The 18,287-nt window shown below is 44.6% G+C and overlaps 1 long non-coding RNA gene across 1 annotated transcript; it reads right to left on the minus strand.

Moving 5' to 3' along the window:
• Positions 1–7,563: 7,563 nt before the first annotated feature.
• Positions 7,564–8,760, minus strand: LOC135272988 (uncharacterized). Its single transcript, XR_010340895.1, has 2 exons — positions 8,248–8,760; positions 7,564–8,123 (listed from the first exon to the last, which is right to left on the minus strand). It is a non-coding gene; the product is annotated as an uncharacterized LOC135272988 (long non-coding RNA).
• Between the last annotated feature and the right edge of the window lie 9,527 nt (positions 8,761–18,287).

Raw genomic sequence — 18,287 nt, forward strand, 5'->3', positions numbered from 1 at the left:
TTTTAATTTCCATGTGCCATTTTAAGAAAAAAACATGCTACGTAACCTGGTTTCAAAGGATGCTGTTACTCTCAACTCAAGGGAAGAGGTTTTTTTTTTTTTTTTTTTTTTGAGATGGAGCCTTGCTCTGTCACTCAGGCTGGAGTGCAGTGGTGCAATCTCAACTCGCTGCAACCTCTGCCTGCTGGGTTCAAACGATTCTTCTGCCTCAGACTCCTGAGTAGCTGGGACTACAAGCACATGCCACCATGCCCAGCTAATTTTTGTATTTTTAGTAGAGATGGAGTGTCACCATATTGACCAGGCTGGTCTCGAACTCCTGACTTTGTGATCTACCTGCCTCAGCCTCCCAACGTGCTGGGATTACAGGCATGAGCCATCGCACCTGGCCAAGGGAAGAGTCTTTATACAACATTGCAGGCTCCTTAGGTCAAGGTCAAGGACAATTGGGAGTGGTTTGCGTCAGCCTCAGCTCCTGGCCATGCGGCTGTGCAGTCTCCCAGGGTCTCACACTCAGAAGGGCTTTCTACTTGGCTTAATGCTCTGCTGCTGTCTTTAGATTCTTAACTTTTGAACAAGGGGCCCCACATTTTCACTTTATACTGGGTTTTGCAATTTATGTAGCTGGTCTTGGCTTGGTTGACAAGCTGGAGGAGGGGGAACAGGGCAGTGGGCAGTGAGACTAGCCCTTGCAGGGAATGAAGTTAGATGAATAGGTTGATAGGATGACAGCTGCCAGGCCAGTTATCAGCAGGCATCAGGAAGAGAGGCCCCAGGCAGACTGGTGGCAGGAGTAAAAATGTAACAGGTAATTGAGGCCAAAGTCTCAGATGGCTGGTTCTGAGCTTAACCCTTGCTGGCTCCAATTCCTTCCTGTTATGATTTTCTCTTTTAGCTCCATTCCTCTTCTACGACTCCCTATCGGCAGCGGGAATGAGCGCTAGACGGGGTAGTTTCTTTAAAAGCAAATACCTCTTCGTGGTGACACCGCACCTGGGTCTGGAGAGAGGTTGAGGACTGCAGAAACAAAATTGAAGGGGCTGGTTGACATTTGCATCTATGTGAGCACCAGAGGAAGCCCTCAAGCTATTTTAAAATCTACTTCCAGGCTGTAAGCCGCACCAGGAAAAATCGGGAGAGCCTGGCAGCTTCTTACCACTGGAATGGTACCCCAGGGGCTCTTTCTCCAGCTTAGGGACTTTTTTTTTTTTTCATTAAAGGATGTAGGATTTTATAAATAGCAAGGAAAAAAACCACTGTATTACCATGCATCATCTACCACAGTAGAGGGATGGATGAGGCCCAGGCAAGTAGTTAGGTCAGTAGCCAGCCCCAGAATTGGGGTTTAGGGCGGGGAGGGGGTGGGCTTGGAGAACGTCATGAGATGAAGCTTTGAGAGCTGCAAGCCAGGTTCCAACCTTGCTCTCCATTTGATCTGTGCCCCGCTAGGGCCTGGTAACATTTGGCTGTAGAAGTTTCAGTCTGTGTGAACTGTGCTAAGGAGAAGTGACGTTGTGCCCTGTGTCCATGTTAACGGAAGGCAGGCCTTGCAGGAAGGTGACACTCAGGGGGACATGTGGAGGCCACTAGTCAGTTATTCTCTGCAGTTAGGAGAGTCCTTTTCACATTAACTTGGGAAATTCTGGGTTTGGCTAAGGAATGACCAACAGTGACCAAGCCTGCCATCCACTGATGGCCCTGACACCCCTGTGCTGGGGACTTGTGCACACGATCTTGTTCAATCCTAGAGATGACTCTGCACAGTTGGCATCATTCCTACTACTCTAAAGTTGCACAGCTAGTTAACGGCACAGCCAGGTCTTTCTGGCTCCGAAACCTACAGCAGTATCATGAAGGACATTGCTTCCCTGTGGCAGGTGGTGCCAAGACCTACGAGGGGCATTTCTTTTAAGGGGTTGTGGGCACAAATGAGAACTTTTCTCTGCCAATGAGTTATGTTCTGAGCCCTCAACTTTCTTTGTACCTTTCACTGGTGTAGGCAGCCCTTCGAGATCTGCTCCTAGAAAGGAGCTTTAGTGTCTATGCTAGGATGCATGTTTGAGAAAAAAGACCCACTGTGCCAGGAATATGCCATGCTTATGTGTGTGTCCATGTAAATTTTTTTTTTTGAGATGGAGTCTGTCACCCAGGCTGGAGTGCAGTGGCGCCATCTCAGCTCACTGCAACCTCTGCTTCCTGGGCTCAATGCTATTCTCCTGCCTCAGCCTCCTGAGTAACTGGAATTATAGGCATGCACCACCATGACCAGCTAATTTTTATATTTTTAGTAGAGACAGTATTTCACCATGTTGGCCAGGCTGGTCTCAAACTCCTGGCCTCAAGTGATCCTCCCACCTCAGCCTCCCAAAGTGTTGGGATTACAGGCGTGATCCACCACGCCTGGCCCGTGTAAGTATTTTTACATAACTTTAAAAATCTTCAAATATTAGGAACTTTTACCATCTCAATGACATTATAACTTATTCTAGAAGGCAGGGTTCAAGTTTGATAAATTAGCTTTTTGTAGGGCTTAAAAACGTTTTGCACCCCAAGAGTTGTGCTATATCTCTGATGTGAAGCCATTGGAATCTGTCCTGTATCAGCCCCAGTTCTATGCACTGGAAGTCTCTTCTTAAAGCTTAGACCCTACTTTCTACCCAGTGGCCCCAGCAGATGGGTTTGATGAGCCCTCAAGTCCTGGAGAAGTTTATTTGGTGAAGGGGCACCCCAGGCCCACTCTGAGCAACCTCAAAGCCCCAGAGAGAGGAAAACTGAGATAACGTCTCTGATAATACTTACGGAGCTCACATGGGGGCATGACTGTGACCACCAGGCCAACACAGACTCCACTGCTCATGACACAGACTCCACTGCTCATGACACAGACCCCGTTTTAAGTGCTTTATGTGCGTTATCTCATTTCACCTTCCCAATAATCTTCTAAGAAAGGTGTTTCCCAAATGAGAAACCTGTCCCTGAAACATGTAATTGTTTTTTGTCTGCACCAGATCCTGGGCCAGCCACACCCAGAGTCCCCGGAGAAGAACCCCGTTTTCTAATAGGTGTCTTGACTAGGCCCTTGCTCCAGCTCATTACTAAGTGATTTTCCAGCACCCTCAGGATTCAAGGACAATGAGGGCTCCAGCTATCTAAGACAGTGAGCCTTATGCCCAATTTGAGAAAGAAGAGTCTTTATTCTCCCAGGGGTAGGGTCCTGGGGTAGTGGAGCAGCTTGTGCTGTGTCTGATCCCTATTTTGGATGTGAGTCTTCAGCAGAAGAGCTTCTCAACACTGGAGGTTTAAAGGTGCACTGGAAGGAACCCCTGGTGGTTTTGGACACCGAGGAGGTTCCTTACTTAAGCTGGTCTGCTGGACTTCCACCAAGTCCCCTGAGGGACGATGCTGACTGCACAGTGCAGGAGAAGAATGGACACTGCCCAGCACGAGCATCCAAGTGCCTTAGCAGGTTGTCTTTGCTGTGGATGTGATTCAAGGGTTCTCCCGAGTGATAGAAGGAGCTGATGAGCTGGTGTTGGCTTAGGAGATTTGTGAGCACTCAGGGTAGAAAGGCCTCTGCCATGGGGCTCCAAAACTTTCCACAGAAGCAGGGCCTTGGCTAGGCTGTGCCTCTGGGTTATTGGGTTGGCTCATCCCACTTAGCTTCCTGTGTTGCCAGTGTCTCCCTGGGTTGCTGATCACTGGCCTTTTCTGTTGCTCTAGGAATGGGCCATGATGCTGGTTCTCCTGGTTTTTCCTGTCTGTGACCGATACGGGCACAGGTTGCCCTGAGGTGTGAGCTCCACAATGTTCCTGGGTCTCACAAGCATCCAACTGCTTGCTTTGTCCTACAGGCCCTTCACTGTGTCCCTGTTCTATACGGCATTCGTTTGTAAGGGAGGCAGCCACAGCCTAGAAACCCTTCTCCAGCTTTCACTGCCTGGGAAATGCTGACTGATGGGAATCATGCAGATGCTAAGGAACCTCAGTGGAGGCCCTGTGGAGCCCCTGCAAAGCCCCCGCAGCCCCACGCCCTGGACCAGAGCCATCGTGGGCTGCTCTCCCCACTGGCTGCACGTTGGAATCAACCAGGCAATGTTCCTAACTAATGATGCCCTGGGGTCCCACCTCCGGTTTCTGATTTAGTTAGGGGGACCTGGGCTTGTAGGCAGTTTTTTTAAAAGCTCCCCAGTTGATTCCAAGGTGCAGGCAAGACTCAGAGTAGCTGAGTCTTAGAGCAGCTCCACTAAAAAGAACTCAAAGCAGGCACTGATAGTGCTTGGAGAAATCTGCTTTGCTTTTTATTCGTCTTTTTTTTTTTTTTACTTGACATAACTTGTATGTTTTTATTGTGTATAACACGATGTTTTGTTATACATATACATTGTAGAATGGTTAAATCTAGCTAATTAACAAATGTATTACTTCACATAGTTATCACTTTTGTGGTAAGCGCACATAATATCCATTTTCTACATTTTTCTTTTTCTTTTTTTTTTTTTTTGAGACACAGTTTCGCTCTTGTTACCCAGGCTGGAGTGCAATGGCGTGATCTCGGCTCACCGCAATCTCCGTCTCCTGGGTTCAAGCAATTCTCCTGCCTCCCAAGTAGCTGTGACTATAGGTGTGTGACACCATGCCCAGCTAATTTTTGTATTTTTAGTAGAGAGGGGTTTCACCATGTTGACCAGGATGGTCTCGATCTCTTGACCTCGTGATCCACCCGTCTCGGCCTCCGAAAGTGCTGGGATTATAGGCGCGAGCCACCGCACCCGGCCTTACATTTTTCAAGAAGAGAATATATCGTCATTAACTATAATCACCTTGCTATACAACAGATCTCTTGAAATGTATTTTTCCTAACTAGCTGTAATTATGTATCCTTTGACCAACATCTCCCCATATCCCAGTCTTTTCTAACCAATCTAGCTTCTACCTCTATGAATACAGGGTTTTTTAGATTCCACATGAATCTTGATGAGTGGGATGATATGGTATTTATCTTTCTGTGCCTGGCTTATTTCACTTACAGAATGTCCTTCAAGTTCATCCTGTTATCACAAATGGCAGGATTGTTTTATGGCTGAGTAGTATTCCATATGTATAAATTCAACACATTTTCTTTATCCATTTATCCTTTGATGGACATTTAGGTTGATACCATATTTTGGTTATTGTGCATAGTGGTGTGATAAATATGGGAGTGTAAATATCTCTTAAACATCCTGATTTCAAATCCTTTGAATATATACTCAGCAGTGGGGTTGCTGGATCATATTGTAGTTCTATTTTTAATTTTTTGAATAACCTTCATACTGTTTTCCATGATGGCTGTACTACTTTGCATTCCTACCAACAATACATAATTTCCCTTTTCTCCACAGCTTTTATGGCACTTGTTATCTTTTGCCTTTTTGATAATGGCCATTCTATCTGGAGCGAGGTGATATCTCCTTGTGCGTTTTTGGTTTGCATTTTCCTGATGATTAGTGATGTTGAGCATTTCTTCATACACCTGTTGGGCATTTGTGTGTCTTCTTTTGCGAAATGTCTATTCAAGTCTTTTGCCAATTTTTCATTGGGTTATTAGTTGTTTGGATTCCTTATATATGTTGGATATTAACCGCCTGTCAGAGGTACAGTTTGCAAATATTTTCTCCCATTCTCTGGTTGTCTTTTTTGCTCTGCTGGTTGTTTCCTTTATTGTGCAGAAGCTTTTTAGTTTGATGTAATTTCATTTGGCTCTTTTTGCTTTTGTTGCCCATGCTTTTAAAGTTTTATATATAAAAAAAATTATTGCCCAGACCAATTTCATGGAGCTTACCCCCATGACTTCTTCTAGTAGTTTAATAGTTTTGGGTCTTGCATTTAAGTCTTTAATCTATTTTGAGTTGAATATTATGAGATATAAGGGTCTAATTTCATTTTTCTGCTTGTGGATATCCAGTTTTTCTAACACCATTTTATTGAAGAAATTGTCCTTTACCCTTGTGCTATCTTGGCACCTCTGTTGAAAATCAGTTGGCTTTGAATGTGTGGATTTATTTCTGGGCTCTCTATCCTGTTCCATTGGTTTATGTGTCTGTTTTTAAGCCAGTACCATGCTGTTTTGGTTATTATTGCTTTGTAGTATACTTTGAGGCCAGGAAGTGTGGTGCCTCTAGCTTTGTTTTTTTGCTCAAGATTATTTCAGCCTTTTTTTTTTTTTTTTAAATTTTCTTTAAATTATGGCATACATGTAGATCTTTCAGGATTGTTACATAGGAATGTAAGTGCCATGGTGGTTTGCTGCCTCCATCCTCCCATCACCTACATTAGGTATTTCTCCTAGTGTTATCCCTCCCCAATCTCCCCATCCCCTGCTATCCCTCCCCTAGCTCCCCACCCCCAACAGACCTCAGTATGTGATGTTCCCCTCCCTGTGTCCATGTGTTCTCATTGTTCCACACCCACTTATGAGTAAGAACATGTGGTGTTTGGTTTTCTCTTCTTGTATCAGTTTGCTGAGAATTATGGTTTTTAGATTCATCCATATCCCTGCAAAGGACATGAACTCATCCTTTTTTATGGATGCATAGTATTCCATGGTGTATATGTGCCATCTTTTCTTTATCCAGTCTATCATTGATGGGTATTTGGGTTGGTTTCAAGTCTTTGCTATTATAAACAGTGCCTCAGTGAACATAAGTGTGCGTGTGTCTTTATAATACAAAGATTTATAGTTGTTTGGGTCTATACCCAGTAATGGGATTGCTGGGTCAAATGGACCTTTCTATTCTATTTCTTTCTATTTCTAGGTCCTCGAGGAATTGCCACAACGAACATATGTGTGCATGTGTCTTTATAAGAGAATGATTTATAATCCTTTGGGTATATACCCAGTAATGGGATTGCTGGGTCAAATGGAATTTCTATTTCTAGGTCCTTGAGGAATTGCCACACTGTCTTCCACAATGGTTGGACTAATTTACACTCCCACCAACAGTGTAAAAGCATTCCTATTTCTCCACATCCTCTCCAGCATCTGTTGTCTTCAGATTTTTTTAATGATCTCCATTCTAACTAGCGTGAGATGGTATCTCAATGTGGTTTGATTTGCACTTCTCTAATGACCAGTGATGAGGAACAGTTTTTCATATGTTTTTTGGCCACATAAATATCTTATTTTGAATAGTGTCTGTTCATATCTTTCGTGTGTGTGTTTCCATACAAATCCCAGGATTACTTTTGTTATTTCTGTGAAGGATGCAATTGGTGTTTTGATATGCCTTGCTTTTAAAAGTTAAACAGTAGATTCTCATTAAGTTTTAAAGCTTTTCATCTTTAAAACACTTGATTTAAGGAGCTGAAATTTCCACTTCCAAGCTGAAGTTAAGTGGAAATTTCAGCTTGACCTCCACACCCAGGTCAAGATCAAGTATCAGCACCTAGTGAAGCACTGTCATGGGCTGAACTGTGTCCCCCAAATTTTTTATGTTGAAGCCATACCCCTGCTACCTCAGAATGTGACTATATTTGGAAATAGGGTCTATAAAGAAGTAATTAAGTTAAATGAGGTTATTAGGGTGAGTGTTAATCCAATATATCTGGTGTCTTTATTGTAAGGCCGGTAGCCTCGCTGGGAACACGGACGCAGACTCCTCCCCCTTTTTTCCAAAGCCTGGACGAGCTCGGGCAAGCTCAGACATGCTCAGGCATGTTCCCTTCTCCCACGCTCGCACAGCCTGACCTTCCCTTAAAAAGCCCAGTATGCAAACAAGGTGCTGCAACCCTAGCCCCTTTCTAGCCAATAGCAGCCAAGTCTTTCTCACCAATAGCAGCCAAGTCTTTCTGGCCAATAGCAGCTGAGCCTTTCTAGCCAATGGCAGCCGAGTAATTCTAACCAACGGCAAGCCAAGTCCTAGCTGAAGGCTTGTAATTCTACCCAGTGACAGTCTTGCTCTCCCACAACCAATCGAGCTCCTTCACTCCCTAAAAAACCCCATGCCTGAGAGGAGTCCGTGCGACTTCTCCGGCCCCTCCTGTCGGACTGCAGAACCTTGTCCAGGAGCCTGAATAAATTCCTTCACATTGGATCTTCTTGTGCTGGCCTCAGTTTCTTCATTTTAAACTCGGCGAGAACAAACCTTACATTTATGAGAAGGGGTAATTAGAACACAAACAGGCACAGAGGGATGACCATGTGATGAGGAGAACACAGGGAGAACATGGACATCTGCGAGCCAAGGAGAGATCTCAGAGGGAACTAACCTCGCAGATGTCTTGGGCTCAGGCTTCCAGCGTCCAGACCGTGAGAAATAAACATGTGCTGTTTTAGCCTTCCAGTTGTGGTACTTTGCTACGGCAGTTCTAGCAAATGAATACAGGCACCAACCAAATAACCCACTATCATAGTCACATGGAATCAAGGCTCAGATGAAAGGACCTGACAGGGATCTAGAAGGACTAGGAAGGGGGAGAAGGTAGGTCTTACTTGAATCTCTGCACCCCATACCATGTTGGCCAGTCCAATGCCTGGGCTTTGGGTTGTAAATCACCATCTCTGGAGTTATGTTTGCTGCCTTTGCTGCCTCTGAGGGTTAAGCAAAACTTACCTAGGCAGGATGAGCAGGTGAAGGATGAGGGTCCACGTGATCACCCAGTCTGGACTCTCGGGACCTTCTCAGTTGGCAGGTCCAGAAGTTTTCTTCAATATAGCTTTTCCTTCAGTCCACCTTGGTCACACCATAGCCTGTAAAAAACTAGGCTTTTGGCTGGGCATGGTGGCTCATGCCTGCAATCCCAGCAATTTGGGAGGATGAGGCAGGTGGATCATGAGGTCGGGAGTTCAAGACCAGCCTGACCAACATGGTGAAACCCCACCTCTACTAAAAATACAAAAATTAGCTGGGTGTGGTGGTGTGCACCTGTAATCCCAGCTACTCAGGAGTCTGAGACAAGAGAATTGCTTGAACCTGGGCGGTGGAGGTTGCCGTGAGCTGAGTTCATGCCACTGCACTCCTTCTGGGAAGACAGAGTGAGACTCAATCTCAAACAAAAACAAAAACAAAAACAAAACTAGGCTTGTTGGACAAAGCAATCTAATTATTGGTGTTTTTCCACTTGTGGAAAAAATGTGCATAATGCATTTGTATGTCAGTCTGTTTATTTGTTTATCTATGTATCTATCACTAGTGGAAAGATCACACAACAATATTAACAATGATTATCTCTGGGATGTGAAATTATGGGTAATTTTTTGTCTTTTTGTTGTATTTTTCCATATTTCCCAGTTTCCTCCAATGGGCATGTATTTATTTTTATAATCATAAAAAAGCAATAAAAAAGTCTATAACAAAAATATGATGTTCAAGAATCCCAAGTTCTTGACAAAAAAAGGTATCTAGTACATAGCAAAGATAGGGAGAAATTACATCAAAATATTCTTCTTAGTTGTTGCTGGATTATTAACCTCTTTAGGCTCTAGATTAGCTCAGAATGAGAAAATTTAGAAACCTCAAGACCTATGTTGCAGCCAGTTTCACAGTGCAATCATAACCCCAACCCCAGGGCACAGCATAATCTTTGTGGTGAGAAGGAAACAATGGTACATATGTCCCAGAGAAAGAGACAGCTCATAATTCTTTTCCCTGGCAGCCTATTAAAGCTTCTCGGACATTGGACTAAATTCTGTCCTTCCTTCAAGAAGAAGTGGACTTCCGTGTCCTTGAACAAAAACCAAAATAAGTTATGGAGATAAGCCAGCAGCTCTTCTCACAGAGCCAAGCATCACTACTTGTCTGTCCTCCACACCCAGGTCTGTTTTCAGAACAAAACAGATTTCTCACTCCAACTGGAATGCAAAGAAACCAAGGCTTTGCTGGCCAAAGGCCATTGTGTCATTATTTAACAAATTCCTTCATCCATTTATGTCCCAGTTGAACCAGATGCAGATTCTGTGCCCAGCACTGTGCTAAGTGCTTCACATGTATACTTTATGCACTTCTCACAATGACCCTATGAGTGTCATCAGATTACAGATAAAGAAGTGAGAACCAAGACCTCAACCGACTCTGGCAGTGGTTCCAGAGCTGCACAGCTCTACCACACTATACTGCCCTTGCTGTGGAGATGCAGATACGAAAAGCCCTGGCTCTGCCCTGGGGGGCATGAACCGGAGTGAGGAGAGTAAGATCTCCTCAAGTAAGGGTCAAGTAAACAAGTAAGGGTCATTAAAAGGCCAGGTGCAAAGAGCAAGGTATATACAGGGCACGGAGGAGGGAGTGATCCACTCACCCAGGGTGGGGCAGTGGTTTACGAAATGTTTCCCAGAGCAGGTGACCTTTGTACTGGGTCTAATGAGGCTGACAAGGGAGGCTATGTGTGAGGGGAATAGATGCTAGGGGTGAGGTTATTACAGGCCAAAGGCGCAATGTCAGCAGCAGGTTCAAAAGCACAAACATTAACCCCCACTCTCAGCATTGGGCATGTGTCATCTACGCAGAAAATCAACAAAGAGACATTAGATTTAAACTCCACTATAGACCAAATGGACGTAACAATTTGCAGAACATTCTGTCCAACACTGTAGAATGTACATTCTTCTCATTGGCACATGGAACATTCTCCAGGATAGACCATATGCTAGGCTTCAAAATAAGCCTCAACAAATTTCTAAAAATCATATCAATTGTCTTCTTAGAGCACAATGGAATAAAATTAGAACAATACAAAGGGGAACACTGGAAACTATACAAATATGTGGAAATTAAACAACATGCTCCTGAATGACCACTGGGTCAATAAGAAATTAAAATGGAAATTTGAAAAATTCCGTGAAAGAAATGAAAATGGAAACACAACATGCCAAAATCCGTGAGATACAGTAAAAGCTGTGCTAAGAGGGAAATTTAGAGAAATAAATGCTTCCATCAAAAGGTAGAAACATTAAAATTAACAATCTAACAATGCACCTCGAGGAACTAGAAAAGCAAGAACCAATCCAAAAGTAGTAGAAGAAAATAAATGATAAAGATCAGAGCAGAACTAAATGAAATAGACATTCAAAAACAATACAAAGCATTAATGAAACAAAAAGTTGTTTCTTTGAAAAGATAAACAAAATTGAAAAACTGCTAGCTAGATTAGCCAAGAAGAGAGACGACCCAAATAAACAAAATCAGAAGTGAAAAATGACATAATACAGCAGATATCACAGAAATACAAAAGATTATCAGAAACTATTATGAACAACCATAGTCTTATAAATTGGAAAACCTAGAGGAAATGGATAAATCACTGCGAACATACAGGCTACTGAGTCAGGGAGAAACAGAAAACCTGAACAGACCAATTAGTGAGACTGATTTGTTAATAAAAGGTCTCCTAATAAAGGAAGATCCAGGACTGAATGGATTCACAGCTGGTTTTACCAAATGTGCAAAGAAGAACTAATGTCAACTGTCCCGAAACTATTCCAAAAAATTGAAGAGAAGGGACTTCTCCGGAACTCATTCTATGAGGCTAGCATCACTCTGATACCAAAACTAAAGACACAAAAACAACAACAAAAAGAAAACTATAGGACAGTTTCCTTGATGAACATAGACACAAAAATTCTCAACAAAATACTAGGAAACCAAACCCAACAGCACATCAAAAATATAACATACCATGATCAAGTGAGATTTATGCCAGGTATGCAACACAAATCAATAAATGTGATACATCACATCAACAGAATGAAGGACAAAACCATATGATCATCTCAATAGATGCAGACAGTATTTGATAAAATTCAACATTTTTTTAGGATAAAAAACTCTCAACAAACTAGGTATAGAAGGAACTTACTTAAAATAATAAAGACTGGCCAGGCGCGGTGGCTCATGCCTGTAATCCCAGCACTTCGGGAGGCTCAGGAGGGCGGATCATGAGGTCAGGAGTTCGAGACCAGCCTGGCCAATATGGTGAAACCCTGTGTCTACTAAAAATACAAAAATTATCTGGGTGTGGTGGTGTGCACCTGTAGTCCCAGCTACTTGGGAGGCTGAGGCAAAAGAATCCCTTGAACCTGGGAGGCGGAGGTTGCAGTGAGCAGAGATCACGCCACTGCACTCCAGCCTGGGCAACAAAGCAAGACTCCGTCTCAAAAATAATAATAATAATAATAAAGACCATATATGACAAGCCTGTATGAATGAAATCATGTCATTTGCAGCAACATGGATGGAACTGGAGGCCATTATCTTAAGTGAAATAAGTCAGGCACAGAAAGACAAATAGCACACATTCTCACTTATACCTGGGAGCTAAAAAATTAGATCATATGGAGGCAGAGAGTGGAAAGATGGAGAACAGAGACTGGGAAGTGTGATTCAGGGGAAATGGGGAGGATGAAGATAAGGCAGGCTAGGTAGTCAAGGAAGTAACTATGTCCTTGGGACTTTGCAGTCTTGGTGACCTCATGGTCAACGCAATAAGCCCCAGCATTCACTCTGCAGTAAAACTCATTAAAGCAAAACTGTCTCCAGTAAGAAAGTTCCCCTGTAGAGGGCATGCACATTTTGATTTCATCTGTCCTCAGACTGACCCTTTGCTCATTATAATAATAAAAGACACCCCTGGTTAGAGATTTCAGATGCTAATGAGACATGGAATGTGTGAACAAACATGCACAGCCACTGCGCATGTGCACCCAGAGAACCAGCCAGAACATGCTTCCTAGCAACACCCTTTCCCACACCCTCATGAATAATCAGGTAAGGCTTCCATAAAGGGAGTCTCCCTCATGGAAGCCCACCCCGACTCCTCTCTCAGGGTGTTCTGTCTATTCTGCAACTAAGTTTCTTCCTCCTTTGCAATTGCTCTATGCTGCTGTGTGTCTCTTGTTTAAATTCTTTTAAACTAAGAAGACAAGAACCGAGGGTTCACAGCAACCATCAGCAAAGAGAAGTGGGTTAAAGCATATAAATATACAGTTAGATAGAAGGAATAAATTCAATTTTTGATAGGAGAGTAGGGTGACTATACTTGAGTACAAATGTGCGAGTATAAAATGTATTGTACTTGGGTGATGGACACCCGGAATACCCTGACTTGATCACAATTTATTATACATAAGTAACAAGTTTTTTCAGGTTTACCCCATAGATTTGTACAAAAACAAAAAAGCACAAAACTGGAAGCAGCCTGGAGTCTGTCAAGAGGAGAATGGATGAATAAGGGAACTATCTGATTGTGACCTATTTATTGGATGAAATTATTACTCTGCAATAAAAAGGAACAGACTGCTCACACCTGTAATCCCAGCACTTTGGGAGGCCAAGGTGGGTGGATCATGAGGTCAAGAGATCGAGACCTTCCTGGCCAACATGGTGAAACCCGTCTCTATTAAAAATACAAAAATTAGCAGGGCATGGTGGCACGTGCCTCTGGTCCCAGCTACTCAGGAGGCTGAAGCAGAAGAATCGCTTGAACCCAGGAGGTGGAGGTTGCAGTGAGCTGAGATTGCGCCACTGCACTCCAGCCTGGCGACAGAGCAAGCAAGACTCTGTCTCAAAAAAAAAAAAAAAAAAAAAAGGAACAGACTGATACTGATACATGCAGCATGGATGAGTCTTCATGACATGGTGTCAAGTAAGAGAAGCCAGATTCAAAAGACGAAGTCCTTTCCTGAGCACTTACTACACGCCAGGCACTATACCAGGTCCTTTCCTGAGCACTCACTACACGCCAGGCACTATACCGGGTACTTTCCTGAGCGCTCACTACACGCCAGGCACTATACCGGGTCCTTTCCTGAGCACTTACTACGTGCCAGGCACTATACCGGGTCCTTTCCTGAGCGCTTACTACACGCCAGGCACTATACCAGGTCCTTTCCTGAGCGCTTACTACACGCCAGGCACTATACCGGGTCCTTTCCTGAGCGCTTACTACACGCCAGGCACTATACCGGGTCCTTTCCTGAGCGCTTACTACACGCCAGGCACTATACCGGGTCCTTTCCTGAGCGCTTACTACACGCCAGGCACTATACCGGGTCCTTTCCTGAGCACTTACTACATGCCAGGCACTATACCGGGTCCTTTCCTGAGCATTTACTACAAGTCAACCACAAACCAGGTAGTTTCCAGGATTACTACAGCTATAGGAAGTTCTGAAGGGGCAAAAAACTAGTGGCTGCCTGTAGAAGGTGAGGGTGAGAGTGGGGACAGCTGAAAAGGGACATGAGCGTGTTCTGGAGGTGATGGTAACGCTATCTTGCTGGGAGTTTGGGTCACACAAATGTATGCATTTGTAAAAACTCATTAAACGTGCATGTGGTAGGCTGAACAATGGCTCTCCAAGCGGGCCACATGCTAATTCCTGGAAGATGTGAGTATGTCGCTTCACATGTCAAAAAGGACTCTGCAGATGCGATTAAACTGAGGATCTTGAGATGGGAGATTATCCTGCATTATCCATGTGGAACTGATGCAATCACAAAGTCTTTATAAGCAGAAGGCAGGGGATCAGAGTGAGTAAGAGTTGTAACTACGAAAGCAAGAGGTTGGTGCCGTGAGGAAGGGGTCATGAGCCAAGGAATGCTTTGGAAGGTGACAAAGGCAAGGAAACAGATGTCCCTTCAGAGATACCAGAAGGAACCAGCCCTGATTACACCTTGACTCTGGCCCAGCCAGGCTGACTTTGGACTTCCAAGAGAATAAATTTATGTCATTTAAAGACACTACGTATGTGCTGACTTGTTACCATAGCAAGAATACTAATACGTGGCCCCTAATATTTGTGCATTTCATTTTATGTTAATTTTCCATACAATGGGAAAAATTTCATTGTGTGTTAATTTTACATACAAAGAGAAAAAAGAACTAGTAACACATCTGGAACTCTAGTTAATAATACGCATGCTGAAGCATTTAGGGGTAAGTGTGCAGATGTATACAACTTACTCTGAAATGCACAAAAATGGGATGGATAAATGAATTGATACATGATAAAGCAAATATAGGACTGTATTGTAGTGCTTAGATAGACGGGTAAGGTTTTTAAAGTTTATTTTTGAACATGTTCATAGTAAAATGTTGAGGGGAAAAAGGCGAAGGCTTGCCCCTCTGTGGTGTTTAGGAATTGTGAGTAGTTCTGCACAGTTGGGTTGTCTGTGTTGGGGTAAGAGTAGTTGGCTCTGTCAATCAGAATGCCGGAGGAATAGGGAAGAAGATGTGGAGGGAATTTGGACTTTATCCTGAAGGCAACGGGAGCCAGTGAAATGCTTTAAGCAGGAAGGTACAGAACAGGATTTGCATTTTCAACTTTCACTGCACAAGTCACATCCCCGACTCAATTCTTTGAACAGCTGCTTACTTGATTTGAAATGCAGGTCATTCAAAGAGAAGTTAGAGGTTAATTCAGCTTTAGTCAAAGGAATTCTTCTCTCTCTGTTTGCCTCATCATTGGTAGTGAGGAACAAACCTGGAGGTTCTCTCAGCAACAAGTACAGATCTGAAAGCTGACAATTTGTAGGAAAATGGCGGTTAATTCTAGACTCATCATTAAGGCTTAACTGTTCTTGGGGGTAAACTACATGAAGGAAAAAATATAAAACCTTTGTGTAGAACAAGTAACTGAGGTGTTTATTCAGTGAAATGATGGAGAAAAGGCCCAGAATCAGGAGTCAGAGCATCTGGATTCAAATCTCAGTTATGACATTTTCTAGCTGTGTGCACTTGGGCAAATTCTGAACTTCTCTGAGCCTTAGTTTCCTAGTTAAGAAACGGGGACAACACTAGTCAGGGCCTCACAGGGTTGCTGTGAGGATTCTAATAAAGGAGATCAAAGTATTCACCATGAAGTACCTTGTATAGTGCCTAGCATGTAATAAGTACTCAAGAAATGTTCAGCATTTTCATTATTGTTCACTGACCTACTTCTCAAAAAGTGTGGAAGCAGAAGCTTAGCATACTCCTGGCTTGTACCATTCCTCCACTGTCATGAAAATGATGCTCAAATGCCTGCCTTTAGTCTAGAAAATTCTGAGCTTCAGACCCATATTCCCATTTTCCTCATGGGCATTTTTCTTTGCCTAGCCCACAGGTGCCTCATACTCAACAAACTCCAAGCAGAACGTATTAAACCCCTGGTTTCTGTGCCTGCCTTATCATATTGCCACTGGTTTCTATGCCTCCATTTTCATGGGGAATGCTACCATCAACCCCCAAATGCTCTCACCAGGCATCTGAGAGTCCTGCCAGACTCATATTTCTTCCCCTCCCAGTCACACCCAGTACCCCAGCAAGTTCTGTTTCCTGAGAATTGCTTCCTCTATCTCCTGCACTCCATTCCCTCCTGTATGGTTTTGGATTGTGCTCTTGTTATGCTTTACCTAAATTCCTACAGTAGACCCCTACTGGCCTTCCTGCTCCCAAACTTGCCTCCTCCAAATATAGTCTGCCTTTGCTAGAATGACCTTTCCACAGTGGGAATCTGACCATTTGCTACCCTGCCCCAGTTCTCCAGAGGCCGCCCACTGGGATATGTTGGCTTGTGTGTACCTCTAGGGTCTGACCTCTCATCAGTCCCAGCGATACCAGCCTACCTAAGCTCCTGTCTCTGCACACACTCCTTCCCTGGAACACTCTGCCCCTTCCAACCTTTGCCTGGCTGCTGCTGACTCTCTGATGTCTCCCTTGATCATCTTCCTCTCCCTGCTGTGCCCTCATCTGGTGCTGACCTCCATCATAGCCTTGGTCTCCCAAGATATCCATGGACTGTAACCTTTGCCTCTTATCTCTGCATGGCCAATGCTTAGCGCAGCAGCTGGCAATTGTAGATACTCTATTGTAAATAGAGTTGATTCCAGGATCAAAGCGGAGTAAAGTTGAAGAAAAAGAAAAGTCAGAAAAGTCAGTTAGGGTCCTGCTAGAAAACCGCATGCTGAGAAGGAGTGACGAGTTTAAAGAAGGGACTATTTACCAGGATGAGGTAGGGGCAAGGACATCACCGGGGGAGGTGAAGCGCCCTGAGGCTCGGCGCAGTTGGAAGCCATTTTCACTTTTAGCTAAGTGAGAAGAGGGAAGGAGAGGGCATGGCTAATAGATAGGGGGAGACTGGCAGGACACAGCCACCCGAACAAATCGGTGGCATTTGGCAGAACAGTGACAAGCCAGACTGTGATCTGGCACAGAGGAAGCCAGGGGAACAGACACTTTGATCTCATTCCTTTCTCTTGTTTTTGTCTTCAGGGCTGGCCACATACTGCTGTTGGGAAGAAGGCTCAAAAATGAATCCTCTCAGGCATACCCACTTTTCTTTCCACCCCTCTATTCTGAGAACCCAAGCTCAACCCATGTGCTCTCCCTTTAGGCAGAAAATGTCAGAATCATAGGGAAGACTAAGCTGAAGAAAGAATTTGGAGTTCCAAAGGAATTCTGTGCCACCTGCCATCCGGCAGTTCCCCTTCCCAGGTAGGCAATGGCATGACAGTAAAGCCGCACTCTGTTCTGAATAGGCAGAGAACCGGACTTAGCTGGAGGACTTAGGTTGAGGTGGGTAATGTTCAAAAAGACCCATTTGCTAGGGCATCTCAGGCAAGGGACAGAGGCCTTTGCAGGCGAGGCTGCAGGGAGAGGCAAACACAGGAAACAGTTCTGATTCCAAGGGGTTACAATTGGTTGAGGAGGCAAGGCAGCCACAGAGAAAGCGCGGCATGTTCGGGCCAGCTGGGTGCTTCCTTAGAGAGGACAGCACTGCCTATTTGGGAAACAGGTGTAGAAACAGATGGGATAATCCTTGTCCATCGAGATGGGGTCGGAGTGATTGCACAAAAGCGTAGCTACCCCGTTACCTCGGCTGCCATCACTTGCCCTCCTTCCATGCCCACTAGGGACGGCGGAGGAGCTTGTCCTTTCTGCAGCCTGACCCTGGAGAGGAGGTGAGGCAGAGGGCTCCCAGAGGCCGCCCTTGGAGGTCCTAGCGCAGCCGGGTGACGCCGAGGCAGGAGGGCCCCGGGAGTGGGGTGGGGGAGGGCCACTGGGTGGAGGCGCCCCTCGGGGCCGCGTCTCGTGGCGCCGGCTCCAGTTCCACTTCAGCTCCCGACCCTCAATTCCTGTCTGCGGCCCGGGGCCGAGGCCTTCCCCTCAGCCATCCTGCTGGCGGGCCCTGTCGTCCCCAGGTCAAGTTAAAGAACCAAAGTGTGTAGTCCTCCCTGTCAGGGAGCTGCCATATCCTGTTATCCAATGGACAATCTGCTTGCCGCTCACTCTCTAATAGCCAATGATGAGGGAGAAGTTTGCTAAGCCCCGCCTCCCGCC

This window comes from Aotus nancymaae, unplaced genomic scaffold, assembly GCF_030222135.1.
Source record: "Aotus nancymaae isolate 86718 unplaced genomic scaffold, 86718_ANA_hifiasm-v0.15.2.pri h1tg000002l, whole genome shotgun sequence".
Classification (NCBI taxonomy): domain Eukaryota; kingdom Metazoa; phylum Chordata; class Mammalia; order Primates; family Aotidae; genus Aotus; species Aotus nancymaae.